This window comes from Mobula birostris, chromosome 4 (genome assembly GCF_030028105.1).
Source record: "Mobula birostris isolate sMobBir1 chromosome 4, sMobBir1.hap1, whole genome shotgun sequence".
NCBI classification, from domain to species: domain Eukaryota; kingdom Metazoa; phylum Chordata; class Chondrichthyes; order Myliobatiformes; family Myliobatidae; genus Mobula; species Mobula birostris.
In genome coordinates, this window is record NC_092373.1 from 7656907 (window position 1) to 7673819 (window position 16913).

The following is a 16913-nucleotide window of genomic DNA, read 5'->3' on the forward strand; positions in this document are numbered from 1 at the left end:
CAGGCAGTGCATTCCAGGCATCCACCGCTCTTAGTAAAAAAGTTTACCCCTCACATCCCTCTTGAACCTTACCCTCTCACCTTCAAAGCATGCCCTCCGGTATTAGACATTTCAACCCTGGGAAACAGATACTCTCTCTCTGCTCTATCTATGCCCCTCATAACCTTGTAAACCTCTATCAGATCTCCCTTTAGCTTCCGACGCTCCAGAGAAAACAATTCAATTTTATCCAGCTTCTCATGATAGCACATGCCCTCTAAACCAGGCTGCATCCTGGTAAACCTCTTCTGCTCCCTCTCCAGAGCCTCAACGTCTTTCCTATAGTGGGGCAACCTCCAGATATTGCCTAACCAGAGTTTTATAAAGTTGCAACATAACTTTCTGACTTTTGAACTCAATGCCTCAACTAATAAAAGCACTCATTCCATAAGCCTTCTTAACCACCTTATCGATCTGTGTAGCCACTTTCAAAGAGTTATGAACTTGGACCCCAAGATCTCTCTGCTCAGCAACACTGTTATGGATCTTGCCTTTAGCACTGTACTGTCTCCTTACATTTGCCCTACTGAGAGGCAACACCTCACATTTATCTGGTTAAACTGCATCTGCCATTTCTCTGCCCATATCGTGTTGTATTCTTTGCCAGTCTTCTATGTTATCCACAACTCCAACAAATTTGGTATCATCTGCAAACTTACCAACCCACCCATCTACATTTTCATCCAGGTCATTAATATACATCACAAACAGCAGCGGTCCCAGCACACATGCCTGTGGAACACCACTAAGTATACATTTCCAACTCAAATAAGTCCCTTAACCACTACCCTCTGTCTTCTATGTGCAAGCTAGTGTGAATCGAAACAACCAATTCGCCAAGGACCCCATGCATCATAATCTTCAGGATTAACCTCCCATGAGGGACTTTGTCAAACACCTTACTAACAGCCACTGCCCTACCCTCATTAATCTCTCTCATCACCTTGTCAAAAAACACAATCAAGTTATTAAGGCATGACATGACATGCACAAGGCGGTGCGGGCTCACCCTAATTAGGCCATGGGTTTCCAAATGCTCATATATCCGATCCCAAAGAGCTTTCTCCAGCAACTTCCCTGCAGCTGGCATGAGACTCACCGGCCTATAGATCCCAGGATTTTCTCTTGTTCCCTTCTAAAATAGAGGTATATTAGCCACTTGGTAGTCTTGTGGCTGGAGAGGACACAAAGATACTGGTCAAGGCCCCAGCAATCTCATCTCTTGCCTCCTTCAAAAGCCTGGGTAGATCCCATCAGTCCCTGGTGGATACTGATAATGAGTATCAGTATCCACCTTAATACTCATTGGGGGGTGGGGGACAACACTTCCCCCTCCTTGGCTTCTAAATGCCCTGATGTGTTTATGCACCCAGTATTGACCTCCTGGTCCTCCATATCCTTTTACTTGGTAAATACAGAAGCAAAGTACTCATTAAGTATGTCACTCACATTCTCCGCAAACAAGTAAATGTTCCCCCGTTTGTCCTTGAATGGTCCCAATCTCTCCCTAGTTATCCTCTTGCTCTTGATGTATGTATGGAATGTTTGGGATTCACCTTAACCCTACTTGCCAAGGACTTTTCATGATCCCTCCTGGCTTTCCTAATTCCTCTCTTTAGTTCTTTGTCTGGCTTCTTTAAACTCCTCATGTGCTTCGTTTGATCCTGACTTCCAAACCTTTACATACTTTTCCTTTCTCTTCTTCACCAAATTCAGCACATCTCTGGACATTCAAGGTTTTCTTATCTTTCCATTTCTGTCCTTCCTCCTAACAGGAACATACCTTTCCTGTACTCTATGCAATTGATCTTTAAACACCCTCCACATCTGATGTGGACTTGCCTGAGTAAGGGTGTTCCCAGTTAAAGCTTCTTCATTCCTGCCTAATGCCCTGTAATCTTCCCTACTCCAGTTTAAAACTCTCCCACAAGGACCAAACCTATCCTTATCTGTAGCTATCCTGAAAGATAAGGAGTTGTGTTCACTGTTCCCTAACTGTTCATCCACTGAAAGGTCAGTCACCTGGCCAGGCTCAGTACCCAACACCAGGTCCAGTACAGCCCCTCCTGTCAGCGGACCAACCACATATTGATTTAAGAAACTTTCCTAGAGACAGTTAACAAATTAAACCCCGGCTAAACCCTTTACACTATTAGATTAGGGAAATTGAAATCCCTCATGACAACAACCCTATTATTTTTACACACTTCCTTAATCTGATTACTTATCTGTTCTCTGATATCCCAGTGGCTATTAGAGAGTTTGTATCTTGTGTCTCCAGCTCAACCCATCTTTCCTCATATATAAAAAAATCCACCAATCCAGGCAATGTCATTGAGTCACAGAACACTACAGCGTAGAAACAGGCCCTTTGGCCCATCTAGTCCATGCTGGACTATTAATCTGCCAAGTTGTATCGACCTGCACCTGGACCATAGCCCTCCATATACCTCCCATCCATTAATCAATCCAAATTTCTCTTAAATGTTGAAGTCAAACCAGCAATAACCATTGGAAGCTCGTTCCACGCTTTCACTGCCCTCTGAGTGAAGAAAATCCCCAAAACATTTCACCTTTCACCCTTAACCCATGACCCCTAGACATAGTCTCACCCAACCTCAGTGAGAAAAGCCTGTCTGCATTTACCCTCTCGAATCTCCTCATCATTTTGTGTACCTGTAACAAATCTCCCCTCAATCTTCTACACTGTAGGGACCAAAGTTCTAACCTATTCAATGTCTCCCTGCACTCTTTCAATCTTGTTTACATCTTTCCTGTTAGTAGGTGACCACAACTGCACACAATACTCCAAGTTAGGCCCCATGAATGTCTTCTACAACTTCAGCATAACATTCTCCTCTGCATTCTCTCCATTGTAAAGATTTCATTTCTTACATAACACTGTGCTAAACCTCAGAGAACAACTAATGAGGTATTGAAAAATTGCAGAGTGTTAGTGAAAATAGAGGCATCGTTAGAGTCATATATTACAGCACAGAAACAGGCCATCTAGTCGATGCTGAAACCATTTAAACTGCCTACCCCCATCAATGCACCAGAGCCATAGCCCTCCACACGCCTACCATCTATGTACGTATCCAAACTTTGCTTAAATGTTGAAATCGAGTTCGCATGCACCACTCGTGCTGGCAGCTTATGACCCTCTGAGTGAAGAAGCTTCCCATTATGTTCCCCTTGAACTTCTCATCTTTCACCATTAACCTATGACCTCTGGCTAGAGTCCCGGTTGCCACCTATTTCAAATCAACCTCCCATTCCCATTCTGATCTGTCTGTCTATGGCATCATCTACTGCCATGATGAAACCAAACTCTGGTTGGAGGAGCAACACTGCATATTCCATCTGAGTAGCTTCCAACCTGATGGCAAGGACATCAATTTCTTCAACTTTTGGTAATTACCGCCCCTCCCTCATTCTCACTTCTTCCATTCTCCAATCTGGCTCCACTCTTACCCCTTCCCTTTTCCTCACCTGTTCATCACCACCTCTCTGGTTAACCTCCTACTTCTCTTTCTCCTATGGTCCACTCTCCTCTCCTATCAGATTCCTTTTTCTCCAGCCCTTTACCTCTTCCACCCATCACTTCCCAGCTTCTTCACTTGCCTCCCCTCTCACCTATCATCTGCCAGCTTCTGCTCCTTTCCCTCCCCTCACCTTTTTATTCTGGCATCTTTCTTTCCAGTCCATAAGACCATAAGACCATAAGACCATAAGACAAAGGAGCAGAAGTCGGCCATTCGGCCCATCGAGTCTGCTCCGCCATTTTATCATGAGCTGATCCATTCTCCCATTTAGTCCCACTCCCCTGCCTTCTCACCATAACCTTTGATGCCCTGGCTACTCAGATACCTATCAATCTCTGGCTTAAATACACCCAATGACTTGGCCTCCACTGCTGCCCGTGGCAACAAATTCCATAGATTCACCACCCTCTGACTAAAAAAACGTCTTCGCATCTCTGTTCTGAATGGGCGCCCTTCAATCCTGAAGTCATGCCCTCTCGTACTAGACTCCCCCATCATGGGAAACAACTTTGCCACATCCACTCTGTCCATGCCTTTCAACATTCGAAATGTTTCTATGAGGTCTCCCCTCATTCTTCTAAACTCCAAGGAATACAGTTGAAGAGCGGACAAACGTTCCTCATATGTTAACCCTCTCATTCCCGGAATCATTCTAGTGAATCTTCTCTGTACCCTCTCCAATGTCAGCACATCCTTTCTTAAATAAGGAGACCAAAACTGCCCACAGTACTCCAAGTGAGGTCTCACCAGTGCCTTATAGAGCCTCAACATCACATCCCTGCACCTATACTCTATTCCTCTAGAAATGAATGCCAACATTGCATTCGCCTTCTTCACTACCGACTCAACCTCAGTCCTGATGAAGGGTCTCAGCCCAAAACATTGCTTAAGATATAGCAAAGATTTTAGCCATTCAGCCAATGGAGTTTGCTCTGCCATTCTATCATGGCTGATTTATTATCCCTCTCGACCTCAATCTCCTTTCTTCTCACTGTAACAATTGACACCCTGAATAATCAAGAACCTATCAACCTCTGCTTGAAATAAGCTCAATGATTTGGTCTCCACAGACATCAGTGCAATGAATTCCACAGATTCACCACACTCTGGCTAAAGAAATTTCTCCTCATCTCTATTCTAAATGGATGTGTCTCTATTCTGAGGCTGTGCCCTCTGGTCCTAGACTTGCCCACGGCAGGAAACATCTTCCCCACATCCGCTCTATCTAGGAATTTCAGTATTCAATAGGTTTCAATGAGATCCCCCTCATTCTTCAAAACTCCAGTAAGCACAGACCCAAAGCCATCAAATGTTCTTCAAAAATGTTCCTCCTTTGGACCTTCTCCATTGGCAGCACATCTTTTCATATATAAGGTTGAATGAAAGAACCCTGAGATTCTTTATCTTGCAGGCATTCACAGTAGAACCAATAACCATAGTAGAATCAATGAAAGAGCACACCCAACAGAGTAACCAGTGTTGAATGCAAGGCTGGTGTTATAACACCACTCAATTACCACTAGTTAATGCTAATTATCCAATCTTTGTCTTTGTCTTGTGTGAGCATGATAACGCAGAGGGTAGGCTGACAGAACTGAACACTCAAGGTTGAGAGCGTCAGAGGTCTATTTGACCTGCTAGTTGCACTGCAAGTCATTGAGGCATCTCTTCCCAGCTTTTATTTTTAAGTGCCATAATGATATTTATACCTCGCTTCCTCTAAAAGTGAGTGAAAGCCCAATTGATCATTGCATGAGATATTGCCAGACACACACTGTATGTCCCAGTTAATTATAACAAATGGAGCTGTCTCACTGATCATTGTAGTTACCTTACTTTTGTGTGAGACGATGGAACTTGCAAAAGATTCAAGATTCAAGAGTACTCTAGTGTAAAGGAGAACAAAACCTTTGTTATTGCTGATCTGATGCAGCACAAAAAAATAGACGAAATCGCTTAAATATGTACATAGATTGATTGTATGTCCATAAGGTGACTGGCAGGAATGATAAAGTCATGGTGGTTGGGGCTGTGGTGGAGTGAGTTCATTGGTGGAGGTGTTGATTCGGTTTACTGCTTGGGGAAAGGAAATGGTTTTGAGTCTGGTGATCTTAGTGTGGATGCTACATAGCCTCCTCCCTGATGGGAATGGGACAGACATTCCATGAGCAGGGTGGGTGGGATCCTTCATGGTGTTACTGGCCCTTAAAAAGCATCTAAAATCACCTCAGTGCATCCTGAAGCATTATTCCATTGATCGATGGTCAGTGGATCTTTACCCTCTCACATTCCTCCTCAAGATTCAAACTATTCATTTGATGTGCATCGAAACATTCAGTGAAGTGGGTGGTTTACATTAACGACTACCGACACACTGGGGGCAGCCTGCAAATGTTGTCACACATTCTGTCGCAAACGTGGCATGGCTACATTGCTCGGTAGAACAACACAGAACACAACAAGCCTTAAAACAACAACAGCAAAAACAAGCCTAGTCCCTCCTGCCCAGGCACATAAACAGTCCTTTAACCTCAGGATAGGTCTGCAGCCTCCAGACTCGACCCTGCAGACTTGGTTTGATCTCCCCAGCAGACTTACAGAGATTCACAGGACTTGTTCCTTCCTCAAGTATCTACTTACTTTTAAAATCAGACTTAAGTTTAATATCACTGGCAGATGTTGTGAAGTTTGTTATGTGCAGCAGTACTTTGCAACAAATTAAAATAAAAACTTCAAATTACAGTTTATATATACGTATATATATTTAAAAAGTTAAATAAAATAATAGTGCAAAACAATGTAGTGAGGTAGTGTTCATGAGTTTATTGTCCATTCAGAAATTGGATGACAGAGGAGAAGAAGCTGGTCCTGGATCATTGAGGGTGTGCCTTCAGGCTCCTGTATCTCCTCCCTGATGGTAGCAATGAGAAGAGGGCATGTCCTGGGTGATGGGGGTCCTTAGTGATGGATGCATGCAAGGGAGACTGGTGCCCATAATCGAGCTGGCTGAGTTTACAACTTTCTGCAGCTTTTTTCGATCCTGTGCAGTGTCTGTCTCCCACCCTGTCCTCCCCATACCAACCGGTGATACAGCCAATTAGAATGTTCTCCACAATACGTCTATAGTAATTTGCAAGTGTCTTTGGTGACATACCAAATCTCCTCAAACTCCTAATGAAATGTAGCTGCTGTCATTGTCACGGTCCGTCCGTTGTGTCCTCATTTCAGTTAGTTTCCTTTTCCCTGTGCTCTACTGGGCTCCTTGATTAGGGCACCTGATCCTCATCCAAACCGGCTTACATCTACTCGGTGATAGACCGTCACACTGCAGGCCATGCGGTAATGCACGTTCCATGGCTGCCGAGAATGGACTCCTCAGCCAGTGAGGCAATACATGTTCCAGGCCGCTGAGAATGGTGGATTCTAAGTGGCTTCAGTGCCTGGGGTTGCTTCAGGAATTCTGTCTCTTCGTGTTCAGCTAAGTGATTGCCGGCCGTTTCCTGCTTCATGTGCTACCCCGTGTCAAGATACAAACTGTCTGTTGTTGTTGGGTTTTGTCGTCTCGTGTCCAGCTGAGTTTTGCAGGCTGTTTGCCGCTGCTCCGAGCCAAGATACGAATTGTCTGTCTTTGTTTGGTTTTGTCGTCCCGTGTCCAAGTCCGAGTCCAGGCTCCAGTTCCAAGTCAAGTCCGAGTCCAGGCTTCGAGTCCAAGTCAAGTCCAAGTCCAGGTTCTGCGTTCAAGTCCAAGTCCAGGTTCCGCATCCGAGTCCAGGCTCCATGTCCAAGTCTAAGTCCAGGTTCCTCTGGTTTGTTGTCCAATGTTTACGTCTGTGTAAGCATCTAATCCTCACTCTCCGACCTTCCTGGCAACTATTAATAAAATATATTTCTGTTAATGTCACCTCCGTGTCTGTGTCCTGCACTTGGGTCCGCCCCCAATGCCCCATTGTAACAGTCATGCCTTCGAGGGCACAGGAAAAATAGTCAAGACACCCTCTCCCTCCATGGTGTCTGTCTACACTTTTCACTGCCTCTATAAAGCAGGCAGCATCACTACCCCGGACATTCTCTCTTCTCCCTTCTCCCACTGGGCAGAAGATACAAAAGCCCAAAAGCATGTACCACCACACTAAGGAAAAGATTATTGGATCATCTCCTAGTATGATATGACAGACTCTTGTCCTCACAATCTACCTGGTTATGACCTCGATCTTATTATCGCCTGGCACTGCACGTTCTCTGTAACTGCTGCACCTCAGTCTGCATTCTGTTATTGTTTTCCCTTGTATGACTCAATGCACCATGTAATGATCTGAGATGCAAGAGATTCTGGAAATCTTGAGTAATACACACAAAATGCTGGAGGAACTCAGCAGGTCAGTCAGCATCTATGAAAGGGAATAACAGTCAACCTTTCAGTGCCAAAAACTTCATGAGGACTGGAAAGGTAGGGGTCAGAAGCCAAGAAGCCTCTCCTTTGTTCTCTCTTGTCCACTGGCCCCATCCTCCCATCTTATTCCCCTCCACAGCCCTCTCCATCTGCACACTGTCCACGTACTCCTTTCCTTTATTCTGTGGTCCACCTTCCTTTCCTATCAGAGTCCATCTTCTTCAGCCCTTTGTCAACTCCCAGCTCTGACATCATTTCTGCTCTCCCCATCCTTCACATGCCCATCACCTCTTCCTCACCTGGATCCACCTATCACCCACCAGCTCAAGCTCCACTCTTTCTCCCCATTTCTTTATACTATCCACTGTATCTCTATCTCTCTATCTGTATCTCTAACTCTATCTGTACCTCTATCTCTATCTGTACCTCTGACTCTTATCTCTATCTCTATCTCTACATCCATCTCCACTTCCATCTATCACTATCTCCATCGTCAAAGATTGCAGAGAGACATTGATAGGATGCAGAAGTGGGCTGAGAAGTGGCAGATGGAGTTCAACCCTGAGAAGTGTGAGGTGGTACACTTTGGAAGGACAAACTCCAAGGCAGAGTACAAAGTAAATGGCAAGATACTTGGTAGTGTGGAGGAGCAGAGGGATCTCGGGGTACATGTCCACAGATCCCTGAAAGTTGCCTCACAGGTGGATAGGGTAGTTAAGAAAGCTTATGGGGTGTTAGCTTTCATAAGTCGAGGGATAGAGTTTAAGAGTCGCGATGTAAGGATGCAGCTCTATAAAACTCTGGTTAGGCCACACTTGGAGTATTGTGTCCAGTTCTGGTCACCTCACTATAGGAAGGATGTGGAAGCATTGGAAAGGGTACAGAGGAGATTTACCAGGATGCTACCTGGTTTAGAAAGTATGCATTATGATCAGAGATTAAGGAAGCTAGGACTTTACTCTTTGGAGAGAAGGAGGATGAGAGGAGACATGATAGATGTGTACAAGATATTAAGAGGAATAGATAGAGTGGATAGCCAGCGCCTCTTCCCCAGGGCACCACTGCTTAATACAAGAGGACATGGCTTTAAGGTAAGGGGTGGGAAGTTCAAGGGGGATATTTCAAGCAGGTTTTTTACTCAGAGAGTGGTTGGTGCATGGAATGCACTGCCTGAGTCAGTGGTGGAGGCAGATACACTAGTGAAATTTAAGAGACTACTAGACAGGTATATGGAGGAATCTAAGGTGGGGGCTTATATGGGAGGCAGGGTTTGAGGGTCGGCACAACATTGTGGGCCGAAGGGCCTGTACTGTGCTGTACTATTCTATGTTCTATTTCTAACTCCATTTCTATCCCTATCTCTATCTGTAGACCTGCCTCTGCCTGTATCTCTTCCTCTACCTCTGTCTCTATCCTTGTCTCTGTTTCCATGTCTAGTATCTCTATCTCTCTCTATCTCTGCCTCTATGTCTACTGTAACTGCTCCTACACTCCACTTGCCCAAGTCCTGGCTTATGGTATTGACATTGGCTGTAACCCAAATCAGAACCTCAATTTCTAGATTGTCCCTATATCTATCCGCAAATACCTCGAAACTTACAAAAGATTCTGTCACTATTACCAAAACGTGCTTCTTCTGACATTTTCCGATACCTGCCAGATAAAAGTTTTCACAGGAGTGGGCCCTTTATCTGTTATTATTTGTGCTGACAAAGATGCCAAATGAAACTGCATATCTGCCTGCAGATGGTGAGTAACCCTCAGTTGCCTACTCACCTGCCTATGTAAAAACTTGGCCACAGAGCCTGGACTCGGACACAGAACCTGGACTTGGACTCTTAAGTGATATAGTATCTGTTTCTGTTATTTCCTTGTAGCTCATTTCGGGCACCCTGTGCAAATAACTTGCCATGTAAATCTTCTTCAATCTTCCTCCCTCTCATTACAATCCTGTGCACCCTAATTTTTGACATTTTCATCCTAGACAAAAAAGACCCTGGCTATCTCCCTGATTATAATTGTATACACTTCTATCAGCTTGCCCTTCAGCCTCCAGTGCTGGAGAGGGAGCAATCCCAGTAGTTCAACCTCTCCTTGTACGACCTCTTGCACTTCTGTTTAACTATTGGCACATAACATTCCACCTCCAAAATCCCTTTCACAATAAAAATTATCCCAGTTAATATTGGGGAATTTGAAATTCTCCACTGCTATAGCCTTATAATCCTGAAAGTTCTGTGTGATTTGCCTACAAATCTAAGGCTGTATTTTCCACTGATTTGTAGGAGGCCCTGTAGTACATCCTTAGTAATTGCTACGTTTTATTTTTACAGATTTTACATCTGGCCTCTCCTATAAAACCACTGACTAATCCAGTTTACTGCCTCATCCTGAATGCTGAGTCACTGCACCTTCCTGACCAACCTCCCATGCGGGACCTTGTCAAATGCCCTGCTAACGCCCATATACACAACACCCATTGCCTTGCCTTCATCCACTTTCCTGGTAACTTCCTCAAAAAACTCTACAAGATTGGTTAGACATGACCTACCATGAACAAAGCCATACTGACCATCCTTAATTAGTCCATGGTTATCCAAACACTTATACATCATGTCCCTGAGAATACCTTTCAATAACTTTCCCACACTGATGTCAGACTCACTGGGCTGTAATTTCCTGGTTTATTTTTAGAGCCTTTCTTAAACAGCGGAACAACATTGGCTATCCTCCAATCTTCTGGTACCTCTCCTGTAGCTAACCCCTCCCATGAGTAAGCGGCAGCGAGCAACAATTCTGCCTCCCCCCACAGGCAAAAAAAAAGCCAGCACGGGCACCGCCACTGAGGACTGAGGCACGAGCAAAGCAATAGCAAAGACACGGACTTACAGCTACCCCCGAAGACTTTGCGTTTCACCTGGTATACGACATACCGCAGGTTCACTCTTTCCCTAATAAGGCGGAAGGCGGTGTTTCCATTTTCCCAGCGAGTGGGGAGACTTAACAAACAACTCACTGGTTGACTATGTGTTACGTACCCCGTAACTGGGTTGCCAAATCAGCAGAAATGGATCACTCAGTTGGAGTCTGGATTACTAGAACTAAGAAAGTTTTATTAAAGAAACAAGCAACACAGTACTCTAATCAAAAGGATAATGAATGCAACAGTTCAGCATTGATAAACATACATGTACACAGAATTAAGATAACAGGATCAATCAAGCTCTATCGTTGTCTAGGGGTAAATGACCAGTTTCAAAGTGACGCAAAGTTCAGTTCAATTTAGTTCAGTTCAGTTCGCAATAATCGCTGCCGTGGGAGATGGACAGTGGGGGAAAGGAGAGAGAGAGCAAAACGAATGAATATTCAAAACGGCTTCCAAACAGACCTTCGCAGTCAGCTTTCGGGCGAGTCCTTTGTGATGTCATCTGAGGTCACCGACCGTGACCCCTCCGTTTCCCGATACGATCGTTTCTCTGCGGTGAACCTGGCACCCAGGCAAGGGTGGACACACACCAGGTTCCCGCCGATCGTGCCTTTCCACCCTGTGCGTCTATGGCTTGTCCCGCGATCAGCCGTCCAAAACTTCCCACCGACTTGTGGGAGACGCATCGCTTCCAGGGTCTCGTTACCTCGGGGTGTCGTGTGTCTTGCCTTAGCGAACCTGTCCCTTTTTATACCCTTGCTGGGGTATCGCCTGTCCATCACTTCAAACAGTTCAGGGTTCAAAGGGGGAGCCGATCTTGACAGCTCTCCTTCCGTTACTCTCTCCCGTCCCTTCATTAACACCTCCAAATGCTGCTGCATTGTTTTCCTTATCTCTCTTTCTCCTGAAGACAGGTGGCAGATCAACTGCTGATCCCACTGGTGCCAGCCCAGGACAGCTAACATCTTAATCTATGTGTATTCTCGTCACAAATGTTACAAAGTCCGTTATGTCGCTTTTTTTTTGAGCTCTGTACCTGAAGATCGCAAAGATCCCGGGTCTTCGGGCCCACAGCAGTAGATTTTCTGACTCTCCGGATGACACACGGGTCTCCTGCCACGACACTGAACTGCGATCCACCCGTCTCCAGAGCCCCGAGATCTTAGGCTTCCAAATCCGAGCCGGACTCTCAGTCCGAACCCTTGGCGTGCCGAACGACGGCCAGTCCTGAAACCCCAAGAACGAGTCCCATTCCCGCAAGGAACCAAAGTCAGCGTTTAACTCCTGAAAGGGAAAAATAGAGATATTAAAGATGGAAATAGAGCTGTTTCCGAAGATGCAAGCGAAGGAGTTGAAATTTAACGCCATCTTAACTTGATGGATACTTTAACAAACTTCTCCGATGTTCTGTTGAAGTGATCCTGACTGGTTGTCTCATGGTCTGGTATGGCAATCCAAATGCACGGGATTGTAAGAAGCTGCAGAGAGCAGTGAACTGAGTCCAAAACGGAGGCACATCTCTCCGCACTGTCGGTAGTAACTATAGAAGCAGCTGCCTGAAGAGGGCAAAATTTCTCATCCAGGTCATGCCATCCTCTGGCAGTTCTCCTTGGACAGCAGATACAGAAGCCTGAAGTTCCACACCACCAGGTTCAGGAACAGCTACTACCCTTTAACCATTCGGTTCTCTACCAGCAGAACTGACCAGCAAAACCCTAATCGCTACATTTTGGTAGTCATGCACTAAAATTCTATAGATTTAGTTTTTCTTGTTCTAATTGTGTTTTCTTGTAGAAATTTTGCGTAATTCATAGAAGTCTGATGATGGTGTGGAAGAAGGTATTGATAAAACTTTGAGAGTGTGTATTCAAGCTCCTGTACCTCCTCCTCGGTGATAGTAATGAGAAGAGGGCATTTTCGGAAGGTGAAGCTCTTTTATGATGGATGCCGCCTTCTTGTAGCATTATTGTTTGATGATGTCCTCAATGGTGGGAGGCTAGTGCTCATTGTGGAACTGACTGAGTTGACAATTTTCTTCGCAGCATTTCCCAGTCCTGTGCAGTGCCCCATCCATACCAGACAGTGATACAACCAGTTAGAATGCTCTACACAGTACATCCTTAGAAATTTGCCAGTCCTTGGTGACATACTAATCTCCTCAAACTCCAAATGGAATATAACCATTGGTGTGCCTTCTCCGTAATTCCATCAATCTGTAGGAGCCAGGATTGATCTTCAGAAATGTTGACACCTAGAGATGTTGAAACTGCTCACCCTTTCCATTGATAGCCCCTTGGTGAGGACTGGTGTATTCTCTTGGCTTCCCCTTCCTGAAGTCCACAATCAATTTCTTGGTCTTATTGACAATGGTCCGTGGAATAAAAACATTGTAGCTGGTGGGATAAGGAGAGATAGTGGGTGCAGTGGAACAATTCTGCCTGTACATTTCAAACCAGGAATTAACAAGAACAATTTTATACATTGCTTAGCATTGTCGATAATCCCTACCATCAGGCAGGAGGTACTGTAGCATTAGGACAAGGACTGTTAGGATGGGAAACAGCCTCTTACCCCAGGCCATGACACTACTGAAATCCCTGCCACCACCCAAGTCTCGTCACTAGCAATAGTCACGTTATACCATTAAATTTTTTAATTTACATCATAACTGCACCTTGTTATTTGTTCATTTATTTGTGTGTTGTGTGTGAGTTTTTTTTTCACTGTCTTGTGCACCTTGGACCCAAGGAACATTGTTTTATTTGGTGATTTTCACGTTGATCCAGAGAAACATTGTTTTGTTTGGTGTTTTACACCTTGGTCCAGAGAAACATTGTTTTATTTGGTGGTATACACATTGATCAGGAGAAACATCGTTTTAGTTGGTGGTATACACCTTGATCCAAAGAAACATTGTTTTATTTGGTGGTTTATTTAGTGGGAATAAATGGGATCTTTACAGAATGGCAGGCAGTGACTAGTGGGGTACCGCAAGGCTCAGTGTTGGGACCCCAGTTGTTTACAATATCTATTAATGACTTAGATGAGGGAATTAAATGCAGCATCTCCAAGTTTGCAGATGACACGAAGCTGGGCGGCAGTGTTAGCTGTGAGGAGGATGCTAAGAGGATGCAGGGTGACTTGGATAGGTTAGGTGAGTGGGCAAATTCATGGCAGATGCAATTTAATGTGGATAAATGTGAGGTTATCCACTTTGGTGGCAAAAACAGGAAAACAGATTATTATCTGAATGGTGGCCGATTAGGAAAAGGGGAGGTGCAATGAGACCTGGGTGTCATTATACACCAGTCATTGAAAGTGGGCATGCAGGTACAGCAGGTGGTGAAAAAGGCAAATGGTAAGCTGGCATTCATAGCAAGAGGATTCGAGTACAGGAGCAAGGAGGTACTACTGCAGTTGTACAAGGCCTTGGTGAGACCACACCTGGAGTATTGTGTGCAGTTTTGGTCTCCTAATCTGAGGAAAGATATTCTTGCCATAGAGGGAGTACAAAGAAGGTTCACCAGGTTGATTCCTGGGACGGCAGGACTTTCATATGATGAAAGACTGGATCGGTTAGGCTTATACTTGCTGGAATTTAGAAGATTGCGGGGGGATCTTATTGTAACGTATAAAATCCTAAAGGGATTGGACAGGCTAGATGCAGGAAGATTGTTACCGATGTTGGGGAAGTACAGAACGAGGGGTCACAGTTTGACGATAAAGGGAAACCTTTTAGGACCGAGATAAGGAAAAACATCTTCACACAGAGAGTGGTGAATCTGTGGAATTCTCTGCCACAGGAAACAGTTGAGGCCAGTTCATTGGCTATATTTAAGAGGGAGTTAGATATGGCCCTTGTGGCTAAAGGGATCAGGGGGTATGGAGGGAAGGCAGGTACAGGGTTCTGAGTTGGATGATCAGCCATGATCATACTGAATGGTGGTGCAGGCTCAAAGGGCCGAATGGCCTACTCCTGCACCTATTTTCTATGTTTCTATGTTTACACCTTGATTGGGAAAGCCATTGTTTTATTTGGTGGTATACACTTTGATCCAGAGAAACATTAGAAGGATAGAAACATAGAAACATAGAAAAACGTAGAGCACAATACACGCCCTTTGGCCCACAAAGCTGTGCTGAACATGTCCCTACCTTAGAGCTACCTAGGCTTTACCCACTGCCCTCTATTTTTCTGAGCTCCATGTAGCCATCCAGGAATCTGGAAGACCCTATCGTTTCCGACTCCACCACCATCGCTGGCAGCCCATTCCACACACTCACCACTCTCTGCATAAAAAAATCCTACCCCTGACACCTCCTCTGTACCCACTTCCAAGCACCTTAAAACTATGCCTTCTCTCATGCTAGCCATTTCAGCCCTGGGAAAAAGCCTCTGACTAGCCACACAATCAATGCCTCTCATTATCTTATACACATCCATCAGGTCACCTCTCATCCTCTGTCACTCCAAGGAGAAAAGGCCGACTTCACTCAACCTATTCTCATAAGGCATGCTCCCCAATCCAGGCAAAATCCTTGTAAGTCTCCTCTGCACCCTTTCTATGGTTTCCACATCCTTCCTGTAGTGAGGTGACCAGAATTGAGCACAGTACTCCAAGTGGGGTCTGACCAGGGTCCTATATAGCCGCAACATTACCTCTTCTCTTAAACTCCATCCCATGATTGATGAAGGCCAATGCACCGTATGCTTTCTTAACCACAGAGTCAACCTGTGCAGCAGCTTTGAGTGTCTGATGGACTCAGACCCCACGATCCCTCTGATCCTCCACACTCCCAAGAGTCTTACCATTAATACTATATTCTGCTATCATATTTGACCTACCAAAATGAACCACCTCACATTTATCTGGGTTGAACTCCATCTGCCACTTCTCAGCCCAGTTTTGCATCCTATCAATGTCCTGTTGTAACCCCTGACAGCCCTCCACACTATCCACAACACCCCCAATCATTGTGTCATCAGCAAATTTACTAACCCATCCCCCCACTTCCTCATCCAGGTCATTTATAAAACTCACAAAGAGTAGGGGTTCCAGAACAGATCCCTGAGGCACAACACTGGTCACCGACCTCCATGCAGAATATGACCCATCTACAACCACTCTTTGCCTTCTGTGGGCAAGCCAGTTCTGGATCCACAAAGCAATGTCCCCTTGGATCCCATGCCTCCTTACTTTCTCAATAAGCCTTGTATGGGGTACCTTATCAAATGCCTTGCTAAAATCCATATACTCCATCTACAGCTCTACCTTCATCAATGTGTTTAGTCACATCCTCAAAACATTCAATCAGGCTCGTAAGGCATGACCTGCCTTTGACAAAGCCATGCGACTATTCCTTATCATATTATGCCTCTCCAAATGTTCATAAATCCTGCCTCTCAGGATCTTCTCCATCAACTTACCGACCACTGAAGTAAGACTCACTGGTCTATAATTTCCTGGGCTATCCCGACTCCCTTTCTTGAATAAGAAAACAACATCCACAACCCTCCAATCCTCCAGAACCTCTCCCGTCCTCATTGATAATGCAAAGATCATCGCCAGATGCTCAGCAATCTCCTCCCTCGCTTCCCACAGTAGCCTGGGGTACAGCTTGTCTGGTGACTTATCCAACTTGATGCTTTCCAAAAGTTCCAGCACATCCTCTTCCTTAATATCTACATGCTCAAGCTTTTCAGTCCACTGCAAGTCATCCCTACAATCGCCATGATCCTTTTCCGTAGTGAATACTGAAGCAAAGTATTCATTCAGTACCTCCGCTATATCCTCCAGTTCCATACACACTTTTCCACTGTCAGACTTGATTGGTCCTATTCTCTCACGTCTTATCCTCTTGCTCTTCACATACTTGTAGACTGTCTTGGGGTTTTACTTAATCCTGTCTGCCAAGGCCTTCTCATGGTCCCCTCTGGCTCTCCTAATTTCATTCTTAAGCTCCCTCCTGCTAGCCTTATAATCTTCTAGATTCCTATCATTATCTAGTCTTT